We start from the raw sequence: 27,488 nt of genomic DNA, 5'->3' as shown, positions 1-27,488 counted from the left end.
TCAGGATGCAACAACAGCTCAGTCACAAAAGAACAGCACTTTGTTGGGTGCACTAGTTACAACATGGATGCCGGAAGAAATAGAGACAGAGCATGTAGGAAGAAAACTTGTCACGGGGTAGAGAGATGGGTTCTGCAGCGCAGGTTGGGCAACAAAAGTAATGCCTTTGGCGAGATCCTGGGATGAATGCAAGGACAGAGGAGAAATGGGGAGCACGGAGGGAGGTCAGCGATGCTGGGATGCAGAGTAGCTGAGAGTATTTGCTGGTGAGCTTCAGATTCCTCACAAGCAACAGGGGGTGGCCCCAGTGTCAAGACATTTGGAACAATCAACTGATCCGATCTTGAAAAAATATAAACTCAGACGCTAATGGCTGGGCCTGAAAATATAAATGGCAAAAACATTTCCATGTGAATGGTAATGAAAGCAAAGTTTCAGAGCTCAACTTGGAAGTTCTTTAGTTTCCGAGCCGAACAGTGAGGATGAGGGGTGGGTAAAGAGTTGGGAATCTGGAGACGAAGCAGGGGAGGAGAACTGCATGACATAATTCTGACCTGAGCTGGAAACAAAGGCAAGTAAATAAAGCAGTAAGAACACAAAGTGAGTAACTGCTGATTATATTTTGAGCAAGCCCAGAGGGAGAAAGCAGAAAGTGCCGCAGACAGGATTACAACTTATTTGGCTCATAACAGGGAATTGGAAACCTGTGAAAATTACACCGCCCAGATCTCCCTTAGAAGGCCACTTGGTCCTGTGCCAAATTTGGGTAATAAAAAGAGTCTGCACGTTCTCTGAAAACACAGCTGAAGCTCTTCAGGCAAGGACTAACACACGAAGGAGCCAAGGTAAGAGTGAAAGCTGGGAGAGTTGGGAGCTGCTTTTGGTTTGCCTAGCAAGACCTTGTGAAGCATGGAGAACGATCTTGATTTCTTTCTGAAAAATAAAATACTAGACTGTTCAGTTACTATAGCAAGCAATGGCAGAAGTTGATCATACTTTTTACTAACTTGTAATCGTGTGTTCTTTTTGGCGATCTGTAATATTATTAATGAATTGCTCAAAAAGACTATCTTTGTCTTTATAGTAAAAGTTGCCCAGGAAACTTTACAAAGCAAGTTGATGATTTTAAATCATACCTCGAATGCTTATTCAAAACAAATCTCCTAGCAATTGCTTATAATTGAGCTTCAGTAAAAGGGAGATAAACAGAATATCTGAGAAATTGCCACTTTCCTGTAAAGATGTAAAGAGTAATATAAATGGGTAATTTAAAAAACTCATCAGTTTCATTACTATGCTTCTTTTAAAGACTACTTGGAAGATTTTTTTTTTCTTCTTTTTACTCTTTGCTGTCTGCCTCCTTCACAACCTTTCTCCTTCACACTTTTCTTTTCTTTCTCGTACTATGTGTGAATCTATGTTTTAAGATTATTTTTAAGGAAGGAAATGGCACAGCATCCAGAGGTGTACGATGTGGCTGTGCACGAGCTGGAGACGTGAGAGTGGAGGGTCTGGGGCTCAGTGGGACTGAAGTGACCCCTGCTTTCTCCTCTATTCTGTGCTTCCTCAGCTTGAATCATCCTGGGAGACCACATGGTCCTACTGTTTCCAGCACCCCTGCCAACTGCTTCCCACGTTACACTTTCCAGTCCTTTAAGCTCCTCCTCTGATTTCCTGTCAAAAGTTGCACAGCCATGTTCAGTTGCAGAATCCTCGTTTTCCCATTTTGGGGGTGGTAGTGTGAAGCCAACCTCACAGCTGAGTGACGTCCTTGAGCGATCAACAACGCTTAAGGAACAAGCCTTGCTCTCTTCAGCTCCTATTTCCAATTTTCTCCACTCTTCCCTGGAAGGAATTGGAACATCCTTCTGCTCTTGAGTGATTTTTAAATTGATTTTCTCAGGAATCTAAATGCTTTTACTCTTTCCCTATCACTGTAACCTACAAATTCTACAGTTAGAGTGTACTCTTTATCTCTTAAGAGAGGAAAGAATTCTGAGGCCAAGTTTTCACTAGGGATGAAACAGTCAAAAATGAAAATAAGGGAAGACATTTAAAATTGGAAGGTGTAAGGCTGTCCAGATTCTGACACAGCATAAAGACCACGATTTGCGATTAATTTGGAGCTTACAACTGACTTCCAATAATGTGCGAGAACTTAAAGTACAAGAAGCTCAATTCCATCCTGCCATTACATTTTCACAGAGGAATGACACAGAGGGAGCAGCACTGGGGGTAGAACAAATACACCCCCAAGGAATATCAATACTGGTAAATCTGACAGCACGTCTCTTCTGGACATTTGTATGCAAAATTAAACCACTAAACATATTGGATGGGGCAGCATTGGGAGAAGAAAACCAAATATCAGGGAATATTTATGATGGTAAGTGTGGTAACACGAAGTCTTTTTTTATAGAGAGAGTGACTATGCCAAAAATCGACGTATCCTTTATTCAGCATGTATGTTGAAATGTTGACAAGTACAGTGGGAATCAAGAGTGTCAGAATTCTCTTTCTTTGTATCTCAGTTTGCAATAAAGCTAATTAGAAAGACAAATCAAAAATTAACTCTTTGGACAGCAGGCAGAAGCCCTAATCAATAACGAATGGCAATTGGCTCAAGACTTCAGGAAAGAACGACAGGGCCTTGAGTTCCTGGTGCTGACACCTGCAAGCAAAGGGAATGTTTTAGGACACACAGCTTTAGGGGGCAGGGAGTCAGGAGGGAGGGAGGGAGGGATGTGAAGCGCCTTCCCCGTGGAGCTGGCCCCTAGCACGTGGTGCTCTTACTGGTGGTGGGCTATGCTATAATAGTGAAAGAGTTTTTGGTTTTGAAAGGGAAGAACACAATATGGCATAATATTAAAAATCAGACTTCTAGGGCAGACCTCAAACCCTTTATTGGTCATTGACCAGCTATCTGATTTGGATCTCACTTATTTTTTCATAGCTTGGATTTTTTCCTGCTGTATATATAATTATATATTATATATAATTATAATTTATATATATATATATAAATAAGTCCTGCAAAGGAGAAAAGAAGAAGAAAAAAAAGAAGAAGGAGGAGGAGAAAGGAGAAGACAAGAGAAGATGAGAGGAGAGGAGAGAGAGGAGAAGAGAGAGAGGAGAGGGGAGGAGAGGGGAGGAGAGGAGAGGAGAGGAGAGGAGAGGAGAGGAGAGGAGAGAGAGGAGAGGAGAGGAGAGAGATGAGAGAGGAGAGGAGAGGAGAGATGAGAGAGGAGAGGAGAGGAGAGCAGAGGAGAGGAGAGGAGAGCAGAGGAGAGGAGAGGAGAGGGGGGAGAGGAGAGGAGAGGAGAGGAGAGGAGAGGAGAGGAGAGGAGAGGAGAGGGGGGAGAGGAGAGGAGAGGAGAGGAGAGGAGAGGAGAGGAGAGGAGAGGAGAGGAGAGGAGAGAGAGGAGAGGAGAGAGAGGAGAGGAGAGGAGAGGAGAGGAGAGGAGAGGAGAGGAGAGGAGAGGAGAGGAGAGGAGAGGAGAGAGAGGAGAGGAGAGGAAAGAGAGGAGGGGAGGGGAGGGGAGGGGAGGGGAGGGGAGGGGAGGGGAGGGGAGGGGAGGGGAGAGGAGAGGAGAGGAGAGGAGAGGAGAGGAGAGGAGAGGAGAGGAGAGGAGAGGAGACAGGAGCTTCCTTCCATTCCCTAATTCACTCCCACAAATGCCCACAAGAACCAGAACCGGGCTTGGCTGAAGCCAGGTGCTCGGACCCCATCTGGGTGTCACAAAGAGGTGGCAAGGGCCCAAATCCTTGAACCTTCTTCTGCCACCTCCCAGTATGCATCAGCAGGGAGCTGAACAGGAAGTAGAGTAGCAGAGATAAGGACTGGCACCACAATATGGCATATAGGTGTCCCAAGTAGTGCCTTAACCCACTGTGCTACCATGCCTGCTGTAACAATTTCTTTCTAAAGAGGGTACAGAGAGTAACTTGCTTGTTACTTCATTTGGGGCGGAGGGAGTTTGCACCCAAGCACGCAGACATCCCAAGCAGAGGTCTAACCTGTTGCTCCACAATGCTTGCCACATCTTCCTGCATTTTTTTCCAAAAGAAAAAAAAAAGATTCATATTGCCTGAACATATGGTAAGCATTACTGTTATTAACAAAGAGAGCGCATCTTTTTTTCTTTACTGACTTACTTTAAAATCATTGGGTTTGTGAATATATCATCCTAATTGTCACTATGTGGCAGTCATTTAATATAGTAAACTGTATGCTACAGACACCAAGTATTACAGCTGTTTTACCAAAAAGCTGCCATGCCCTGTGCAATGAGAGCAGTGTTCACAGCTGACTGTCTCAGATCTCAATCCCAATTTGCCCCTCAGGGTGGTGAAACCCCTGAGCTGATATAAAACACTTTGCACTGAGGGCATTTGCACTGTGATGTGAGAACTCATCCAAACATCTTCTCAGTCTCATATCTGCGAGGGGTTCAGTCTTTTCACATTTGTGCTTTTCACCCCACGTATGGTTATGCAGTTACTAGGGCTGAGCCAACCAGGAATTCCACGTAAAGAGAATGAAGTCAACAATGTGGAAGTAGCTGCAACAGTCTATGCAGTAGGAAGGGTGGGAGACAAGGGCGTGACATACGGGGGTGATGATGTTTCCAGACCTTCTTAAAAATATATATATTTTTACTTATGTCTCACACACACACATCGCCCACTCACTAGTTCACAAAACCCAAACTGGCAGAGTTCCATTTGGTTCTCCCATGAGGGCTGCGGCAGGCACTTGGGCTATTAGTACGTTCTGGATTGGAATGCCTGCCCCATGCTCTTGTTATTTCTTGTTGTTTTCTAAAGCTGTCTTAACAACAACAACAACAGAAAAAAGCCTCTTGGCTTCTAGGACCATTCCAGAAGTATCTGATGTTCCCGTATAATGGGAATGGAAATAAAGCACACTCTCATTAGCTCTAAATATGTACCTGTGGTAACTGGAATACATTTCTTCTTATTAGTATGTGCTTGAGAAAGCCATGACATGTATACAAATCAGCACGTTTCTCTACCAAAGAACAAACATAAAGACATGTATTACTTCTATTTTGAAGAAGACATTCAAAATCCTAAATTGTGCTGCCTCCTCATGCTTCTTCTTAAAAACCCAATAGCTAATAAATTTTAGGAATTTGGAATTGTGCAAATACTACATTGTTCAAACCATGTTGGGCACGGGAATCTGGGTTCCATTCCCAGAGCCAAAGTCAACATTAGTGGGCAAGGTCTCATCTTCATTTAAGCAACGTGTTTTGGTTGTATTGTTGCCAACTGCAGCATGTTCTTTATGGTGAATCAGACAAGACCTAGAAGTAATTTTCCACAATACCTGAACATACATACAAGATCATACTTTTTGAATAAACATATTGGCATAACCTACCCTTGCAAATCGTTTTCCTTTATGTTCCAGGGTACAGACAAAAACAAAGGACGAAGGTGAGTCGGAAGCAATGAACTGCTGCATGAAAATCCAGTTCCGTGAGCTGCAATGTGACATACCATAGCTTGACACCTGCCATTCCCTTGTGTACATCTTAGTAAAACCTTTGTATAGGCTGAAATTTCCTCCAGCCCTTCCTTGACGCCTTCCACAGGATTCTGGGCTAGAGATATTTCTCTGTGACCCAGTTACAATCACCCTTCTCTAACCTTTCGCACCACACCCTCAGCTGTCTTACAAGCCACAAGGAGACATGTCAAGGCTGCATCCCTTGGTTCCATCCAAAAATATGAGCAGCTTCATTGATTTCTACAGGTAAGACACTGTGTTGTGTAAGAATGTACTCAGTTTAACAATTCCAAATGTGAGTCTTAGGAAAGGACTAAAAGATGCCCTGGTAAAGGAGCCTGTACTCTGCTGCACGCCCTGCTCGTCTTTGCTGTTCTTTAACATTCTGAAGGAACACCGGTGGGACAGAACGAAGAGCCATCATAAATATTACTGTGAGCTTGAAGATCTGAGATCTGGTCCCGGTCCTACCAGATACTCACTGTTCTACTTTTCATTTTTGAAATGGCACACTTCAAATTTACTTCATAATCACAAGCTTAATCCTCTACTAAATGATGAACTAAACAAGCACTAAATAGGAAGACAATTGTCCCTCAGGAATATAGTGCAGGGTTACAAACAATAATGCTCTCTCAAGATGTCAAGTTCACTCATATACATTAATGTTTGAATTATTTACATATTAGTCACCACAAATCAGAGAAAACATGCGATATTTGTTTAGGACTAGATTATTTCACTAAGCATAATGTCTCCAATTGCATCCATTTCGTTGTGAAAGACGGGATTTCATTCTTTTTATGGATGACTAAGCACATCCATATAATATCATAACATCTAACATCATATTTTCTTTATCCACTAATCAGTCGATGGACATCTAGGCTGATTCCAAATCTCAGTTGTTATAAATCAAACTACTATAAACATGTGTATCTAACAACTTTGATTTATTTTGGATAAATTCCCAGAAATAGGATGGTTGGGTCTTAGGGTAAGTCTATTTTCAGATTTCTAAGGAATCTCCATATTGCATTCCATAAAGGTCGCAACAGTTTACATTCCCACCAATAATATATATCAGGGTAGCTTTTTCCCCAAATCCTTGCTATCGATTCACTCTGAACACAGAAGGTTAATTTGTCCTGAGAAGCAGAAGAAAGTGTGTCCTTCCAACCAGGGTTGGAGGTGAGATAAACAAACCTCCTATTTATCACTTTCTGCATGTGGAACTCATTTAACTCAATCCCTCTTTTATGAATGTAGTCCACTAGGAGTTTCTATTTAGGAGGCAATTTCCTACCGGAATCCACATCTTACACACAGCCCAAAGTTCATTATCTTATCTCTGCTCTTCATGTACTTAGCAATCTTAGCCAAAAGCCAAGTTTGCGTGCTTGCCGCCCACTCCTCTGGGCTCTGTATCTTCTCTACTTTCGTGACAGTTCAAAAAAATGACTGAAAAAGCTTTTCTGAAATATTTCTTAAGATATTCTAGCTTCGGCATTTTTAACAGGAAGTTTTTTCAAGATATACTACTCCATTATTACACTGTATTATACTCGGTATTATACAGAATCATTTGATAATTAATACTAAGTAAATAAAAGGAAACGTTTGCATTAATAAAAAATACAGGGATTATTTTTGCTTTTAACAAAAATCTACTGTGGCTCTATGCACTATATATATATATATATATTTTACAGAAAAGGGATGTACTTCATAAAAAACTTTTGTAAACTCCCTCGTCCTGCTATAAAGATAATGATTTTCTCTTACGATGTTGTTAAATCTGTCTACTAGCCAGACTGCCACAGGTGGTATAGCAACAAAGCCACCACCTATTACCCCCTATTGTAAGGTCAAATTACAGCATGGGCCTAATGCCATACTTTCAAACTTTAATTTTTTTAAAAAAGATTCATTGTTTGTTTTTGTTGGAAAGTCAGATTTACAGAGAGGAGGAGAAACAGAGAGAAAGATCTTCCATCCACTGGTTCACTTCCCCAAGTGGCTTCAACAACAAGAGTTGAGCCAATCTGAAGCCAGGAGCCAGGAGCCAGGAGCTTTCTCTGGATCCCTCCGCACGGGAGCAGGGTCCCAAGACTTTGGGCCATCCTCTACCATTTTTCCAGGCCACAAGCGGGGGAGCTGGATGGGAAGTGGAGCAGCCAGTACACAAACCAGCGCCCAGATGGGATCCTGGCACATGCGAGACAAGAACTTTAGCCACTAGGCTACTGCACTTGGTCTTCACACTTTAAATTACCTAGCAGCAAAACTTCCTCCTTTCTTGAAGATTTTTATTTTATTTACTTGAAAGACAAGGAGAAAAGAGATAGAAAAAGAAAGGGATTTTCCACTGCTGCTTCACTGCTTAAATGACCACAGACGAGTGCTGGGCCGGGCCAGATGCACGAGGCTGGCCTTCATCCAGGTCTCTCTGGTGTGGGATACCACAGACGAGTGCTGGGCCGGGCCAAATGCAGGAGTCTGGCACTTCATCCAGGTCTCTCTGGTGTGTGATAGGGGCCCGAGGATTGGAACATTTTCTTTTGTCTTCCCAGGGTGCACTAGCAGAGAGCCGGATTGGAAGCAGAGAACTGGGACTCATACTGGCTTGCAAACAGTGGGATTAACACATGATGCCGTAAAGCCCAGCCCCAGCAAAAGCTTTTCTACCTAGAAAACCTGAAGTGGGAGGCTGGTATGGAAGCAAAAGTTCTTCCTCTGTACAGAGGCACATCTGCCAGTCAATAGGTTAGGACTTGTATAGCCCTTCCTGGAGAATTTGTGAACTCTGAAACTGTTTGTTGGGGACTTTAAGCTATGGAAACTTGGGCAAGTTACCTTAACTCTCTGTGACTCAGTTTTCTTTTTTATCTGTAAAAGATAAAAAAAATTAAAAAATAAACAGTACCACCCTGGCAAAATCGCTGTGATAACAAGTTAGATATACCAAGCTGTTGGTATAATACTGGCCCCTACTGAGCACTACATATAAGAGTTACTTATTAAAAGAAAAAGGTACCAGAGAACTTTTCTTTAACTTCACACACTCCTATTAAATATTTCTTTCTTTTTTTTTTTTTTTAGGATTTTATTATTATTGGAAAGCCAGATATACAGAGAGGAGGAGAGACAGAGAGGAAGATCTTCCATCCGATGTTTCACTCCCCAAGTGAGCAGCAACGGGCCGGTGCGCGCCAATCTGATGCCGGGAACCAGGAACCTCTTCCAGGTCTCCCACACGGGTGCAGGGTCCCAAAGCTTTGGGCCATCCTCAACTGCTTTCCCAGGCCACAAGCAGGGAGCTGGATGGGAAGTGGAGCTGCCGGGATTAGAACAGGCGCCCCTATGGGATCCCGGGGCCTTCAAGGTGAGGACTTTAACCGCTAGGCCATGCCGCCAGGCCCCTAAATATTTCATATGCTCTTGAATTCCAAATAAACTCATACTCTGCATAGTACTTGTTTAGTTTTACTTAAAACACTTTTTAAGAAAAAAAAATTTGAACCTTGAACTTCAGAGTTAAAAACTGAAATCAAATATCCATTTGTTTCATGTTGGCCCCATTCCCCCACACATACTATGCTTTTCTAGCATTGAGGGGGAAAAATATGCAAAATCACTACAGACTATCAACTTCACTTTTCACTGCAATTTTGTCTTAAAACAAACGGTAGCCAAGTCTACGGCTCAGCTAGATGTCTGCACTGAGACAGATCAGTGTCGACCTAATAGGACTCCTCACTAATCTGGTCCTTTCTTTCTAACTTAACCTGTCTAACTCCAAGACAGGTGGTGAGGGGAGGAGAAGGGCACACAGAGCGGAGGCAGAATACGTGAATTATCTGACGATTTCCTATTCTGAGGCACGAGGCACTGGTAAAGCTGCAGGTGGCCGCTGTAGTCACAAGCTCTGAGGAAAGGGGAACGGGGCGGGAGATGCGGCCTGGAGAGGAGCAAGGGTATAGAAACCCTGGTTTTAATGCAACTTCCTACTCGTTTTTCAGAGGGGCAAACAGAGATCTGAAGAGGTGCTAGGAATTTGAGGAGAGAGAAAAATTCCTGGAGCTAGGCTTGGGAATGGAAGGCAAGTGTGGGTCTGCTTCTCCAGAAGCCACTGCGGATTTGAGGCACCCCAAAGTGAGGAACTCCAAAGCGTGTGAGGCACAGGGAAGGGCCCAGGAAAGGAACGAGACAAGCTGAAGTCAATCATTTTTAATGTTTGGTCACTCCAAACAAGGGTGGGGAACCTCTGGTCTATGGGTTGTGTCAGGCTGTAATTTGGGTCTGTCAAGGCAACCTTACAGGTGGAACTTGAAATTCATTTCGTCTACTTGGTAGATTGTTTTAAGTTGGTAATTTTGTATGGACCTTGTACTTACATTTACAAATATCCAAAAGCAGGATATTTGTAACACTGTACTAATGTTTTCAGCAGGGGAAAAAAAAAACGGTTCCCCATTCCTGCTCTAGAATCAAATCACAGATGAGCCAGAAAATCAGCTGCTCCTTCTGTGAGAAAGTTGAGCCAAGAGCAAGAAGATCTGGGTTCTGGGGGGCTGAGTCCAGTCCTGATGAATGGTGCCCAGTAAGAATAATCAAGATGAGGTTTGAGGACAAAGGAAGCAAAGTTTATCCTGTCCACAGATTAGGGAGGGATCCGACAGACGCTTCCAAGGCTATCATCTAAGGCACAATTCAGTGCCTAAGTGGTTAATCCTCGCCTTGCAAATGCCGGGATCCCATATGGGCACAGGTTCACATCCTGGCTGCTCCACTTCCCATCCAGCTCCCTGCTTGTGGCCTGGAAAAGCAGTCAAGGATGGCCCAAAGCCTTGGGACCCTGCACCTGCGTGGGAGACCCAGCAGGAGCCCCTGGCTCCTGGCTTCAGATTGGCTTAGCTCTGGCTAAGTTGCAGGCACATGGGGAATGAACTAGCAGATGGAAGATCTTTGTCTCTCCGTCTCTCTGTAAATCTGCCTTTGCAATAAACATAAATAAATCTTTAAAAAGAAGAAGAGTAGAAAAAAAAAAAAACTAACATCTTCCTGAGTTAGGACAGGTCAGGATTTTTTAAAAAGGAGTTCAGAAGGGGAAGTTGTGACTAGGAGGGCACGACTAATAACACAGCAGGAAGAAGCGACAAGGGCTCAGGAGCCAACAGCCAAGGACTGAAAGTGCTTGTGGATCCAACATCAGAATGGTGGGTGTTGTTTTTGTTGTTGTTGTTGTTGTTGGTGTGTGTTTAATAAATCTCAAACATCAGTGCAGTTTCTTGAGAAACATGCTGAAGGAGAAGTGATGGCTTGATTTGCGCATGGGTGAAATCTAACAGCACGCTCTGCAATGATCATTTTGCTAGACTCTGAAAGAGGCAAAGCGTTGTGTAGAAGACACTCTAGTGTCTCCTTAACTACAACGAGGACAGTCACGCTAAAGTCTATGACTAGTAAAGCTTAGTGTGCCTTTAGTCACTCGCACCTCATTACATCCAGCTGCAGTTTCTGTAACTGAGGGTGATGGAACAGTGTCTGCCTCATCCTGGAGAAGTTCAAGTCCCAGCCTCACTGTTCTTTGTGGTTTGGAGAGGATTCCCACACCTGTCAATGGAGGAAGCTTACGTAGTTTATAAGGATTTTTCAAGAACTGCACAAAATTATAAAGCATTTACTAAGCACCCACTTTTGGTAGTTTCTGAGAACAGAAAGATGACTAAGACGTAGTCATCTAGCAGTGCCCAAGGAGAGAGCAGGCCAGTGGAGGAGGCAAACAGTGTTGGACATTGGAGTCTAGTAAAGGAGGAAGCAATAAAATGTTGATTTTGAATTGTTAGGGAGATAAAAAAAATACTTGCATTGGGTTTCAAGGATCAAATATTCTAGAAGGTGAGGGAAGAGGCATCACCAGCAAGAGAAAGAGCCTGAGCAAAGGCCTGAAGGTGTGACGGTGCATGGCGAGCAGAGGAGCAGTAAAGACACCTTGTGGAGAGATGGGAGAGACCAGCAAGGCAGACGGGGCAGGTATTGGCAGTACAGGAAAATGACTTAGGGCAAGCATGTTGGCACAGGGTGTTAGGCTACCACCTGTGACCTGGCATCCCACATCAGAGTGCCAGGTTGAGTGCCAGTTGCTCACTTCCACTTCAAAATCCTGTTTATGTGCCTGGAAAAGCAGTGGATGACAGCACAAGTGCTTGAACTCCCACTACAAAATGGGAGGCCAGGATGGAGTTCTCAGCTCCTGTCCTTGGTCTGGTTTGATTTGGCACAGCTGCTGGGTTTAAGTCATTTGGGGCGTAAACCAGCAGATGGAAGATCAATTTCTCTCTCTCTCTCTCTCTCTCTATCACTCTCTCCAAAAAAAAATCTTTTTTTTTTTAAGATTTATTTATTTTTATTACAAAGTCAGATATACAGAGAGGAGAGACAGAGAGAAAGATCTTCCGTCCGATGATTCACTCCCCAAGTGAGCCACAACAGCCGGTGCTGCGCCGATCTGAAGCCGGGAACCAGGAACCTTTTCCGGATCTGCCACACAGGTGCAGGGTCCCAAAGCATTGGGCCGTCCTCGACTGCTTTCCCAGGCCACAAGCAGGGAGCTGGATGGGAAGTGGAGCTGCCGGGATTAGAACCGGCGCCCCTATGGGATCCCGGGGCGTTCAAGGCGAGGACTTTAGCCGCTAGGCCACGCCACCGGGCCGCAATATTATCACTTTTTAAAGATTTTTTTGGGGGGGGGTGCCCGGCCACCGGGCCGCAATATTATCACTTTCTAAAGATTTTTTTGGGGGGGTGCCCGGCCACCGGACCGCAATATTATCATTTTTTAAAGATTTTTTTGGGGGGGTGCCCGGCGGCGTGGCCTAGCGGCTAAAGTCCTCGCCTTGAACACACCGGGATCCCATATGGCCGCTGGTGCTAATCCCGGCAGCTCCACTTCCCATCCAGCTCCCTGCTTGTGGCCTGGGAAAGCAGTTGAGGACGGCCCAATGCATTGGGACCCTGCACCTGTGTGGCAGATCCGGAAAAGGTTCCTGGTTCCCGGCTTCAGATCGGTGCAGCACCGGCTGTTGCGGCTCACTTGGGGAGTGAATCATCGGATGGAAGATCTTCCTCTCTGTCTCTCCTCTTCTCTGTATATCCGGCTTTCCAATAATAATAATAAAATCTTTAAAAAAATGATAATATTGCTTCCAGAAAAATGGTGGAAAGGCACCAAAACACTTCATAAATACTGAGCCAGTCACCTTACAACCAAAATAATAATAATAATAATAGATAAAAGAGAAGAAGACTCTTTACAAACTTATACCAACCCTCCTGTCACAGTCATAGATTGAATAGCCAGATCTCTTCAGGGAGGTGTTGTATTTGGTCCAGAGAAGCAGCATGCGGGGTAGAGGCTGGGCGAGACCCACTGAGGGTGAGTCTTGCTCATCAGGTGAGGGTGTTCTTTTCTGTTCTCCAATCGTCAGTCGTGTTCACTGTTTCCACGTCGCTTACTCCAGCTCCCAGAAAAAAGTGAAACTGCTCCACTCAAGGGAGCACAAGGTTCATGTGAGCAGCCTCCACTCGGGCTCCAATGCCACTCTCCTACGACATCTCCCAGAATGAAGTCACAATGTGCTGGCAAGCTTAGTCATAATTCTCATTTCCTCTCCCTCCTACAAGCCAGGAGGAGTTTGAAGGCACTGTTTGGTCAATTTTCCATTAGCCAGCAACGTAACAGTTTGTGTGATCCCACCACATGCCCATCATTGGTCCTCTTTCCATGCAAGAGCAGACAAACTTGACAAGATAGTGAGCAGAATTTAAGATCCAGGAATTCAATTCTACCCCATTCTACAAATGCTCTCCATAGAGTAGGGGAGGGAGTCAGACAGCGTAGACGGCTTCTAGCTTTCCTTTTAATTACCTAAATGGTATTTGCAACACAACCTCTTATCTACTTCTTACCCGATAAAGGGAGATAATCATTCCCAAACTCCAGGATCATGGTGACCATTATAGCTAATGTATGTAAGGCATTTGTCTTCATAAAATGCTCCAAATACTGTCACCACCAGTATTAGGAGTCTGAACTCCTACACAGGTTCATTACTGGTTTCATCCCATCCGTCTTATCATCTTTTTCTTGTTCTTCAAGTAACAGAACACAAGTTATAAAGACAGGAACCAAATCACGTCCATATTACTTAACATCCTTCTCTGGCTTCCCATCTTACATTGAATAAAATGTCAGCTCTATCGTCCAGTCTTCGGAGCCCAACTCAAAGCCTAGCTTCCGTCCCCTTCCATGTTTTCCACTAGATTCGAATATGCACTTGCCACTGCCCACTGGATAAAGCTATGCTGGACCTCTTGGTTTCCTGAATACTGCGGGTTCTGCTCATCTCAGGGTCTCTGCCTTGGGGATTTTCTCTGCCCAGAAAGCATCTATTTTCTTCTAGCATGCCTTCTCTGTCTCCCCTGGGACTATAATATTGGTTTTCCCCTTTTCATTGACTCCTTTTTTTTTCTTGGCATTGAAATATGCCTTAAAATCCACATCCCAAGATAAACATTAATAACGATAATAATAATTTTATAAACATACATTGAATTCCACTGGGTGCCAACTACAGATTAAGTGCTTAAACCTACCTTCTCATTTAATTCCCACAACAACCCATTTAGTTTGAAATATGAAAAGCATTATTATGAAGAAACTGAAGCTTTAGGTACATCAAGTAACTTGCCCAAGATCCTAGCTGGAAGGTGGCATCTTCCCTTCTTCACACAGCTCTGCCAAGCCACCATTCTTTCTGCTTCCTCTTGAGAACATTCCACAGTTTCAGAAGTCGGCACTTTGTCCTGTCATTCTGTGTGGTCCCCTGCAGTTGTTTGGAAACTTCCCACCATTCAGAAAGGACTGCTTGAAGGTCTCTAGTCTTCAGTTTGCTTTCTATAGTCTTACTATAGAGTTTAGAGTCCCTTGCCTGCTTGTTGAGACTATTGTCTCTTAGCCTTCATACTGAGACCTCTTCCCTGCTTCTCATTCATCTTTACTAAGTCCTTTTCTTTTACTCTTTCAAGGTAAGATTCCTCAGAGTGTCACTTCTCCGTAACTTTCTCTTCCTGCTCCACATGCAGCTGAGACAATTTCTTTTGTTCTCAGGCCATCAACGATCCTGCTTTTATAAGCGTAACACAAATCCTCATGGTCAATGTCAGCCCTCCCAAACCTGATTCCAGCTCCTGGCTGGAATTTCTATAAAGTCCTTTGACAAATTCCTCAAACTACATGAGCCCACATCAAACTCATTCTCTGTACCTGCCAATGAATCCTCCCTCTAAGTTTCACCTTCACCATCAAAATTCTTCCCCAATCCAAAACTGGCATATTCACATCCAGAAAGACCTGGGCGCTCTTGAACTGGAAGAGGTTCTAACCCTGACTTAGTCTCTGAGCAGCTGCATGACCCAGAACGATACCAGGGCTCTCTGGAACCTTGTCTGAAACCAACACTCAAGGACTCTAAATAATTCCCACAGCACATGTCATCTTTATTTCCTCTTCATCAGTCCCACTAATAATAGCCTAGCTCTAGTCGCATTGCATTTTTGCTAAGGCTATTATAATTGACCTGCCAGGAGCTGGCGTAATGGCCAAGCAAGTGAAGTTTTGAAACTGGACATGAAACCTGAATTTCTAGAAGAAAACTAGTATCAATTTTTCCATACAGTATTTGGAAACTCATGTTTTAGTATGTCATTAGCAAAGTGTAAAGATAAACAACAGAGAAGAAAAGGTAGCATCATATATCACTGATAAGCATTTACTTTCTTAATTTACTCTGTCCAAATAATTCAACATACATATATATACACATATACATATATATAAATAAGTCAACATATATATACATACATATATATGACAACAAATGTTTTTAGAAAGATGCTCAGTCTCATTAAATAAAAGAATCCAAAGTATGAGATGATTTCAATTTTTTGAAGAGTGAAGATAGACACTTTAAAGGTGACGACACCCATGGTTGCTAAAGGCATGGGGGAAAGGGCCCTCACCAGAACTACTGACAAAATTATGAAGCAATAGAAACTTCTGGAAGTCAATTAACTAATACATATCAAACTGTAAGATGCATTGCTCCATTGAACCAACTACTCCATTACTAGTAATTTAAGCTTACCAAGGTTTTCTCTCTGTCTCTCATACATACATACACACACACACACACACACACACACACACACCCTACCTGCTACTAGTGAGATTGGGGAGAAAAAAAGAAAAGCAAAACCTGGGAACAGACAAAATGTTAATCATTAAAAGACTGGTTAAGGTACATTCATATGGTCAAAGGCTATTTCTAACATTACTTGTAAAGGAATGTGTTTAGTATGTGTAAATATACATGATAAAATATTTGTACTATGAGTTTTAGTGAGAAATGGAGGAAATAATATTTCTACATTGAAAAGTAATGTCAAACATACATATATTCCTGACAGCCTCACACTTTCCAAGAATACCTATATATATATATTTTTTTATATACATTGTTTTTATCATCAGAAAATATGCCTTAAAATGTTTCTCAACTTCTTTGTGGCAAGCACAAAGGCATTTAAACAGTCTGCAGTAATCCTAACCCTTATATCCTCTACACTGTAGAATAAACATTATGTAGAGTCCACAGAATAGTTTTATTTAAAAAAAAAATTAATAATTCACTGAATTTAAATCCCTAAAACTCTGAAAGCTCTGTTTAGGATTTGGTAATCGGAAAAAGATATGCTCCCACACAAAACCTAATCTATTCAGCTGATTCTATTTGCATTATCACATTCATCAAGTGCTGTCACCCAGTGTTGCTTAATCTGTTGTGTATGCATATAAGTAGAATGCAAATGTCATTACAGCTACCACTCACTCTCTGCAGGAAGCCACGGTATCGGACAAGCCTTCACAGGCATCACTTCGGTAAGTAGCATAACCAGTGTGCCCAAATTTTTACTGCATGTCACTATGGGGAAAACAGCAAAAAGAGCCCCGTGCTATTGATACTGGCACGTGTCCTGCAATATTGCTGATGTAAAAATAAATGAGTAAGGACTAAATATTAGTCTGAAAATTGGTTTTAAAAAGAAGGTGATTCTGTTTATTAAGATAAAATATTTGGAGATTATCTTAAACAAAATGTTTGATTTTTCAGGATGCAATTTGAAAATATTTCCTGGATTTTGCTTTTGATTACAAAATTCTAGAATAGCTGCTAGTGATTCCATCATAAATGTGGTATTTCCAGTTTCACAAGTATCTTATTCAGCTATAGAAGGTATTGCTGCTGCGGGGTCAAGTTCTTCCACTTGTTCTGGGAAGCTAGTGTGTGAGATAGAAGGGGAGGTTATACGATCACATAATCATTTTAAAAGTCAGTTCAATAAAAGAACTCATGAGTCTTTAATAAAGCAATATCAACACTCTTACTACACTAATGTGAACTCTGACTCTCTATGACATAGGATATGAATTGAAATATTTCCCAGATTTATTTGGAAATGAAACCTTTTTTAAGGACTAGAAATATTTTCAGTAATGCATAGATACTCTTGAATAAAACAAAACCAGCAATGCAGGAGGCTTCATGTTAAGTGTTATCCCTGTGCTTACTTGAACAGGGCAACGTGTGGACTATTTCCTGTACAGTGTAGAATTTAGCAATAATAGGATCACCTCAGTGCACTGCTTTACATATTACAGGCAGAAATTAAATATATTATTTACTACTTCAAACCAGGTGAATAACTGTTTGGTGTATAAGAAAGGCTGCGTGTTGGAAGTTAAATATCCCAGCTCTGATTTTCTACTACATTTTCAGGAAAAGGAAGAAAGGCCGGGGATAAATAAGCTTATATATATATATATTTTTATATATATATATATATATATATATATATATATATGTTAATATGGAAGTCAGGAGATTTGGCTCTGGTCCAGAATCTGTTTTTTTGTTTGTTCATTTTTGTGAGCCTGAGCAATTTACTTACTCTCTCAGGGTCTCGGCTTACTTCTCTGTAAGGTTAGGAGCTCAACAGAATGATGTGTAATTTTCTCTGTTTCTAAGTGTTCTTGATCAGTAAAATTCAGAGAATCAGAGGAGGAAAGTGAGAATTCATGTCTGCGAGTGATATTTCTTCTCACTGCAAGACTGGGGAGAATAGGGGTTTTCGGCTGCTACCTTGGAAGACAGACAACCTTCATATAAGATCCTAGCACTTCCTATATAAGAAAATGTGGAGTTTCAGCCTCTAAAGGGTTGTCCAGGGCCAAGGAGTTAGGATGCATAATGTTTACCTTCCTTTAAGATTCACATCCTTTATTTGAAAGGCGAAGTGACAAAGAGAGGACAGACAGGAGGGAGGAATGGAGAGAGGTAAAGAGAACTCTTCCATATGCCACTTCACCATCCCAAATGGCCACACAGTCAGGGCTGGGTCAAGCTCAAGTTAGCAGCTGGGAACCCCATGCTGGAAGCCTATATGGGCAGCAAGGACCAAGTACTTACGCTGTCTTACTGCTTTCCCAGGCACACTCGCGGAGAGAAGGGTAAGAAGCTGAGCATCTAAAGTTTATCTTCTAATCAATCCTCTAACCTAAAAATTCAATTGTTCTCTCTCAGCCTTTTAGAAGAGCTGATACAGCACAAGAACAATACTTTTAAAAAGGAACAATTCTTGCTAGAAGTACGGGCAGTCCCAGAGAACATATAAGGCTTGGGGTTGAGGGAGGAGTGCAGGATGCTTGCCTGTACGTGTTCCGCAATGCCTAGGCTCAGTGCTCAGTTTCAGCTCTTGATCCTGACTTCCTGCCTTTGTGGATCACTGGGGACAGCAGCAATGACTTTGGTGGTTGGATTCCGGCCACCCACGTGGGAGAACTGAGCTGGCTTCTCAGTTCCCAGTACTGGCCCTGCCCGCCTCTGACCTCTGCAGGAACATGCAGAATTAAAACAGAGAATGGAAATTACTTCTCTGAATGCGCCTTTGTGTGTTCCTCCACCTTGCAAATCATATCATCATACAGCATGTATTATATATATAATTATTTATCCTATACCATCGTGTAACAAAACAATCTCAGGATTCCAATGCAAATAGTACTATTAATAATAAATTCACTAAATACAATTTAAGGTTCTTTGCAGTTCTTCTTGTCTTCTAAGTGCTAACAGGAATGTAGCCAGAAAACTTTGCTCAAATTTTACTTAAGTAATTATTTTTTCTCTTGGGCTACTTTATCAATTGCATATTGAGCTAGCCATAGTTCTTTGCAGTTTTCAAGTTGGGATAATTGAGCTAACATTATATTTTAATTCAGCAGAAGCTTGAAAACTGACCAAAATGAAGTATTCAACCAACAAAGTTCCCTCAGCAAAGCCGAATAGCACATTAAGCAACACCTCAGTCAAGCCTGCCAAGCCAAAAAGTAAGGATTTTAAGTATTCCTAAGTGTTTTGCATGCTTTTAAAATGTCATTAAATCTTTATTATTTTGGTGTTCATCATGCTGTTTTACTCAACCTTACTTAGAATATAAGAGCTAAAATTAAAAGGGATGGCCCACAATATGGTGGCAGCTTTAGTTTTGAGCAGACACATAGTCAGCCTTTTTATATACAGGCAACTCTTGCTAATTTGCTACATCACAGGACAGTAATAGCTTAGATAACTTAAACCTGTGACTAGAGATAAATGTAAATATAACTTTTTATATCACCCCTTTCTTTCTCCATACCACTTGCCATCAAATCCCAAAACTTTTTTTTTTTGGTTAACTTGTAAAATGTTTATGCTGATCCATTTTTCTTCATCAAATATTAAGATATCTGGTATACCAAGCCCATGGTCTGGACTTGTTACTTGGTAAAGGAGATAATATCAAATGAATAGAACTGAATAACCCAGTCCCCAAGTAAAGCAAAACTGACCAAATGCTGTTAAAGTCCTACCTAAGTCACAAACCCAAGGAGTCTGGACTAATGGTATACAACATCAGGGAGAGGCAATAGCTCTGAGATGAAAAGGCTACAGACATCTTTGACTCTTTAGCTTATCTATCTTGGGAAGGAATGACGTAAATGAATCTTATATGAGAGCAGTAAAACTAAAGTGATAATGGAGTCCCTGTGGACTGCAAAAATATGGAGGATGAAGACTGACTCACTCTCAGGTCATGGCTCACCCATGTTGTCCCTGGGTAGCCAGGGAAAACACTGTGGTTTTCCAATTGCCAAGAGATAACAGGCAAGTTCTTTCAAAATGTTCTGTGCAGAAATGGTGATTCAATGCAAGTGCTTCTACAACCCTGAACTCTCAAAAAAAAAAAAAGCAAGCGAGCTCTCCAGAGGTGCTGGAATGAGGGGAAGCCAGAGTTGCTGGCATTCACACAAAAGTTAAAATGTAATCCCACCTCGAAGGGTTCAGTAACCCTAAAGCCTTATCTGCACCACTGGAATACATTACATTGTTACCATTGTTCCTTAGAAAATCTCCTTCTCAAGAACATTATCTTGGCTTAACACTAAAATTGTAACGACTTAAACACTCCTGGTGAAAAAGTCAACAGATACAAGCAGGTTTTTGGCATGTACCAACCACTTCTTAAGACTTGAAATGGAAGAAATATTATATCTTCTTTTTCCAAATGAATTTATTTCTGTGCCCTCAATCAACAAGGAAGAGTACACATCTATTTCCTTCTCCTCCCTTGGGCTACAAAATCTACAGCTCACAAAGCCACACATTTCCAGGCCTGACCCGAAGCAGCAGAAAGGGCAGGTGGGACTAGACTTCAAATACATTTGAAAGGTAAAGTCTATAGGAGTTAATGATAGGCTGAACAAACTGAGGGATGGAGAGAGATGAAAACGCACACTCAGCATTAGGAGTATACTTGGGTTTGCAGTAAGTCACCCAGGTAGAAAGAGCCAGAATTCAGGAGGATTGACATAGAAACAGAGCAAAATGTTTTAAGAAGGCTGATACCAAAGGTCCTGGGGAGAAAAGGCAACAAACAGCTCAGGGGGAAGATCAGAGATAGTGTTACAGTTAGGGGAGTTACCAGTCTCTAAAAACACAGCTGAAGTCACGAGCAAGCAAGATTTCCTAAAAAGAGAATTTAGAGGCCGAGAGGTTAAAAGACAAAACTTTGAGGAACATCAACATTTCAGGAACAGAAGAGGAAGAACCAACAGACTCACGTGGGTTCATGGGAGAGAAACAAATGGAACCTAAGGGCACTGGTAACATGGCAATAAGAAATTCAAAGAGGGATGTGCTTCCTGAGGTCAAACCTCACAGACTAATCAAGTGTAGTAAGCAGTGAGAAGAGATCTCTGGTGTATCGGTGTCTGATTCACTTCTGCAGTTTCTGTCGGCTATTATCAGAAAGATTTCCAGGTCCCTTCATCTTTAACTCAACAGAAATGCCTGAGCAAACTTGGGCTGTGGCTGCAATGATTCTGGCTCTCATCATTTCCTGCCCAGCTGTGCTCAGCCTCTGCCCTCAGACAGCAGGCAAGCAGCGGACCTAAGAAGTGACAGCAGCCCTTAGCTGAGCTGGGGGTGGCTGGGTGACCACCCAGTGGGATGCTCTCTCCAGCAGAGTCCCCGTGTCCGTGACAGCCTCACATTTTCCATGATGCAATGATTTCAGCGGTCAGACACCAGTCTTCTTCCCTTGAAATTTTTATGTCCAGTGTTCATCCCGTTTGATTGTAGCCCTTACTTCGGCATCCTTAACTATCTTCATAATTCCCTTCTACATTCACCACACTTGCTGAGTGCCATAATCCTTACTTCTAATTACTTTAAAGCTGTACCCTAATTCCCGCAAAGCTCCTACTCAATATTAGACATGTCTATAATGTGCCTATGTGATGCTCATCACAAAACCTAAATACATAAGGCATGAGTATGTCTTCAGAATTGTCTTACACATTTTAGCTCAAAAGAAAAAGTGTGGTAGAGGCTATGAAGTACTATTGCATGACTTGCCAGGAGACCAAGCACAATGCTATTTCTGACATTTGTTAGCTTTGTAAGTTACCTTTATAATCATAAAATATAATCATTCATGCCAGATACTATAGTTCTAAATTGCAGCAATGTTAGGGAGGTTCAGGGCTGGATGTGGATATAAGTAAGTGGTCTTCCTCTTTTCAGACAGTTCAAAATGCCTAAAGACAAGCACTCTTTTGAACTGGAAGCAAGAAATACATAATTTAAAATAGCTAATAACAGTTCAGTCCGTTTGACTTTGAAAAACTCTGTCAGGCAGGAAAATCTTCTAGAGAATCTTTAAAGTCATACAGTGGATCACAAAGTCACAATTAATTAGTTTCTTTCCTAACTTACTGTGGATATTGAAACTTGACTGTATCACATAAGTTACTTGGTAATAATCTACTATAACATTTTGGCCAGCTAATATTCTAGGACTCATGTGTTATAGCTTCTATTACAGCTTTCTATTTTCGCTCTAAAAGGTTTTCTAATTTCTAACTAGCAAGTATAATTTTCTCTTTGAGACTCACCTTTCTAAGTGAAATAAGAATTAGTAGATAACTAATTTTTTTAAATGAACTTCCAAAAATATTTGAAAGACATCAATTTTTTTTCTCACTAGTTCACTCCTCAAATATTCACAATGGCCAGGACTGGACCAGGCTGAAGTCAGAAGAACCACCATTCCATCCAGGTCTCCCGTATGGCTTACACACACTTAAGTACCTGGGCTATCACTTGTTACACTGCTAGGGACATATACAGGAATTTAGCAGCAGAGTAGCTGGGACTGGGATGGTAGTCCAGTGTATGTTGTGGACATCAGAAGTTGTGGCTTAACCGGCTCTGTTACAATGTCTACTTCTATTTACTTATTTTTATTTATTTGAAAGGCAGAAAGACAGAGAAAGAGTTTGATCTTTGATCTGCTGGTTTACTACCCAAAACCTTCCAACAGCTTGGACTGGGCCTAGCCAAAGCCAGGAGGCTGTAACTCCCCGGGTCTTCCACCGTGTCAGGAACTGAAACACTTTAGGATCATCCGCTGCCTCCTAGGATGCGTATTAGCAGGAAGCTGGAAGGAAGTGGAGCAGCCAGGGCTTGAACCAGACACTCTGATGCAGGACATGGATGTCGCAAGCAGCGGCCTAACCTGCGCTATCACAATGCCCGTCTCAGTTAGTTTTATTATAATTTAAAATAAATTTCTATTTTACCAGTCCTTCAAATCACAAAGTACCTTCTTTAAAAAAAAAAGAAAAGAAAAAAGAGGGAAACAATGTAAGGAAGAGCTTTGATATCAGACATACTCCTGTCACAACTTCTCAGCAACCCTGCAGCCTTGACCAAAAGCCACAACTCCAAAGATTTTTGGAGCGTCACCTGCAAAATGGGCATCATAGTGCTTACTATCAGCTCAGTGTCGGGCCCACTGTGGATACTTAGGAAAAAAACTTAATTCAATAGCAATAAGTTTAGTAGACTACCCCTCTATAAAGCTATTGAAAATGGTCTCCAGGTAAGTAGAAAAAAAAATAACTCAGATTTCAGGCAACCACAATACTTTCTCTTCAAAAACTGTTAAATGTTCGATGTAGGCCCATACTTCCTCATACACATTCTAAAAGCCAACATCATTTTCCTGAAGATTCCAAATTTTTCACAACTCATTTGGCAGCAAAATATGACCAGAACTCCTTTGTCATTTAAATCCTGACTTGAACTAATTGAAGCCCGTTTTACTATGTGTGAATTCTCCTGTTTCACTATAAAATCAAGCCACTTGTAACCATGGAGGACTTTTTTGTTATTTAGTTGTACCTGATTATGGAGTGCTGTCCCTGCTACTGCATATGCATAGTGTATCTACCCAATACATTACTGATACTGTATATGACCTATATAATATACCACATATATATGCACATTATAATTCTAAAAACTCTGAATTGTAAACACGAATTTCTCATGGGCCTGTACTTACTCGTGTTCTTGGTCTGCAACTCTGAGGGTTTGTAAAAAGATACAGATGGTAGGAGGAAGCAGCATTACCTTTCTTCTATTGTTTATAGAGGTCCAACGGAAGACTATGGAAGTCTCCGCTACGTACTGCATGAGTCTGCGCTCTGGCAATACCATAAAAAAGAGCTGCTACTACTACAGGAGTTACAGCACCAGAACACGGCCAGAAAAAACAGGTAAGGTCAAGGAACATTTCCTGGCAACAGTGATGGGCACCTGCTTACCTTCACTTCCCACAAATTGATACATCATTCTGTCCCCCTCCCCTCACCTGAATTTCCTTTCTGGGAAAGAAACAAAGATGATGAATTGTGATGGGGGAACTTTAAAGAGGGCATGTATAAAGACTTTTTACTAGCATGAGAGGAAATGAGTGGAATCAAAAGGATATATAGAAGTAAATTTACAATATTTTTCATTGTTTCTAAACTTTTAAGGTAAATTAAAGTGTAGTGAGCATCTATGAGTTTATTTATTTATTTATTTGAAAGAGTTACAGAGAGAGGGAGAAAGAGAGAGAAACAGAAAGAATCTATCCACTGGTTCACTTCCTAAATGACCACAACAGCCAGAACTGGGCTGGTCTGAAACCAGGAGGCAGAAGCTTCTCCTGTGTCTTCCACGTGGGTGCAGGGGCCCAAGCACCTGAGCCATCCTCTGCTGTTTTCCCGGACTGGATGGGAAGTGGAAGAACTGGGATGTGAACCAATGTCCATATGGGATGCTGCTAGCTCAGGCTGAGGCTGAGTGTGTCATGCCATGGTGCCAGTCCCGTGTGCCAGTGCCATGAGTGCTTAGTTCTCTTCTTCCTGCTCTGCTGCCCTGGGGTGCATTGCGCAGACTGATCCCATCAGACTCTGGGTCTCCACAGCTCTATAGTCAGTAACATTGTCAGCAATCAGTCTTTTTTTTCATTTTTAATTATTATTATCATTTTATGATACAGTTCCATAGACCCTGGGATTTCCCTCCCCCCTCCTCAAGTCCCTTTCCCCCACTGAGTTCCCCTATATTATTACTACAGCACAATTCATAAATAGTCATGTGTCCATCAATGTGGGCATGGACAATGGCAGAGACGCCAGCATCCTATTGTCAGTTATAGTTAACAGCTTCTTTGGGAGTCCATCTTTGATCTGAAAGTAGAGATACATACTGCATTGTATTCTCACGTCTGGATATGATAGTCTATTACACAGTTACTATACATCTCCTTAAACTAAAAGCCACAAAACAAAAACAACAGAAGAAAAACAGAAATTTTCAACGACATAAAGTTAAATAACATGCTACTGAATGACTAATGTGTCACTGAAGAAATGGAAAAGGAAATCAAGACCTTCTTGAAGAAAATGATGCTACTCTATCACCTATGAGTCACTGAATAATTTAGTAAGAAAAAAACCCTGTTTTTAAGAAATGAATCTAAAAACAAAAACATCAAAATGCATAAGATGGTTGTCTGCTGATCTTTGTTGATGTGTCTCCTGTAGGCAACAAATAGATCGATTCTGTTTTTTTCAATCCAGTCTAATCTATGATGTGTGATTGATGAATTTAATCCAGTCACATTCAGAGTTAATATGAATAGGTGGTAATTTGGTCTTGTCATTTAATGGGTTGTTAATTGATTTACTCTTCTGTTGTTATTTTACTGGGATGCTCTTCACATTTGCCTTTGGTTTTGGTGGGTGGTATTCATCTTCTCTGCCAAGAGAACATTTTAAAGTATCATTTGTAGGGCAGATCTGGAAGAAGCATATTCTTTTTTCTTTACTGTGGAAGAATTTTATTTCATTTTCAAAGACAAAGGAAAGCCTAGATGGTTATGTTATTATGGGCTGACAATTTTTTCCTCTTAGAATCCAGAATATGTTGCTCCATTCTCTTGTGGCCTGTAGTGTTTCCTGGAAGAGGTCAGCAGTAAGTCTGATTGAGGTTCCTCTATATGTCAGTTGATTTTTTTTCATGTGCACATTTAAGGATCTTTTCCTTATGTTCCACTAAACAGAGCTTGATTATCATGTGTAGTGGTGAAGATCGCTTTTGGTCAAGCCTGTTGATTTGTTCTGTGCCCCTCCTGGATGTTGTTTCCCAATTCTCTCTCTAGATTAGAGAAATTTTCCTTTATTATTTCATTAAGCACATTTTTAAACCCAACTTCTCTTTCTGCATCTTCTGGAACTCTCATAACTCTTACATTTTGGATTTTTAGCTATGTCTCTTAATTCTTGAATACATTTTTTTTAGCTTCACCCAGACCTAATTAGTTTTATTTATTTTTTTTTTTTTGTATTTTTGGTATTTTTTTTATTTCCCCCTTGTAACAAGAAATATCTTCTGAGATTTTTTTCTATTATTCATTCACTCTATTATTGAGATTTTACACTGAATTTTTAATTTGCTTTACTGTGGTCTTCATTTCCAATAATTCTGCCTGATTTTGTTTCAGTGTTGCTATTTCCTGTGTGACATACTCCTTAAATTCCTTGAACTCTTCTATGTGTTTCTCATTGTTGATAAGAAGCTTTATAATGAGTTTTCTGAATTCCATATCCCCCATTTTCGCAATGTATCACGTTGTTGCAATGCACTGAGCCAGAAATGAGTTCACTCCCAGTTTAGCGCATGTGCAGTTCTGCCCCATAGCCTTTGCCTCCATACACAAAATGGCGCCCACTGCGGCTCTGGTAGGGATCTGGGCTGCGAAATCTACCATGTTCCCACACCACCCATTTGGGATCTGCTGTTCTCTCTCTACTCCTAGTCAAATCAAACAAATCATCAGGACGGACAGTTCTTTGGGTTCACCTCCTGAGCTCCTAGTGAACTCCCTCTGCCACCTTGTTGGTGGAGTTCTGGCCGCCAGTGGAGTTAAGATAGCTGCTCACTGAGTGTCACTGGGGTATCTGGTCACTGCACCACCACACGGTTGTCTCCGCTGCTTTCCCGTCTGTCAGTCTCCAGGTGCCCCTCTGCTGTCGGTCTGTCCTCTCCTATTTCCTGGGATGTGCCCTCTCTGCTTCACCCTGGCTAACGTTTCTCTGTTTAATCATGTCCCTACCCTATTCCATCATCTTGATTCTCTCAGCAGTCAGTCTTGACTGGCAATCATCAAAAGGGCATGTATGCAGAATGAGAACTGGCAGTTCACTTCCTCCCCTCCTGCAGGTGGGAAGCTCAAAGATCCTTGCTGTACGAAAACTGAGCAAATAGAATCTCATGAACCTCCCGTTACTGGACTATCAGCGTGTCGGAAGCAGATTCCTGCCTATAGGGAAAACGCTCGACGGGCTCAAACGAACGTGATTGGTGAGAGGGGTAGTATAGAGGTTTGCAGGGAGGTAAAACCCAGAAGCCAGGAAGCCCCAGATCTGTGTTTTCATATGATTTCGAATGTCTGTCCGTGTGTAACTGATGTGCCTGTTTAGTGAAACACAAAGTGGCTATAAGACAGTGGCTCCAACAATGTGTGTGCATTCCACAGTTCATATTCGAACACTAATTTGTAGTGCTTGCTCTGTACTGGAATCCCACATACATTAATCCTGGGAAAAACACATTGTTCTTTAAGTAAAAGTACTTTATTCCCCCATTCCAATATTTTGACCATGAAAGAACAGGAAATGCTTGCTGCCATTTCAAGCAATAACACTAAAGTTTCTCATTAAGAATTTAAAAATAACTTTTAGAGTTGCACATCCAAATCCAGTGTTTAAAATCCATTTACTATTTTGTGTATTCGTTTTCTTAGCATAGTTCTAGAATATGGAGGAAACATAAATCCTTTCTTTTCTGCAGGTCTCATACTGGGTGTTCCTGAATATCTCCCAGTAGACCTT

The 27,488-nt window shown here is 41.7% G+C and overlaps 1 long non-coding RNA gene across 1 annotated transcript; it reads left to right on the top strand.

The window, feature by feature from the left end:
• The first annotated feature begins 711 nt into the window (after window positions 1–711).
• On the top strand, window positions 712–26,874 carry LOC131478379 (uncharacterized). The gene is made up of 6 exons (XR_009244443.1): window positions 712–845; window positions 5,438–5,463; window positions 16,478–16,538; window positions 18,939–19,046; window positions 23,697–23,822; window positions 26,818–26,874. It is a non-coding gene; the product is annotated as an uncharacterized LOC131478379 (long non-coding RNA).
• Window positions 26,875–27,488: the final 614 nt, after the last annotated feature.

Source organism: Ochotona princeps, chromosome 31 (genome assembly GCF_030435755.1).
Source record: "Ochotona princeps isolate mOchPri1 chromosome 31, mOchPri1.hap1, whole genome shotgun sequence".
Lineage (NCBI taxonomy): Eukaryota > Metazoa > Chordata > Mammalia > Lagomorpha > Ochotonidae > Ochotona > Ochotona princeps.
This window is presented reverse-complemented; position numbering and strand designations above follow the sequence as displayed.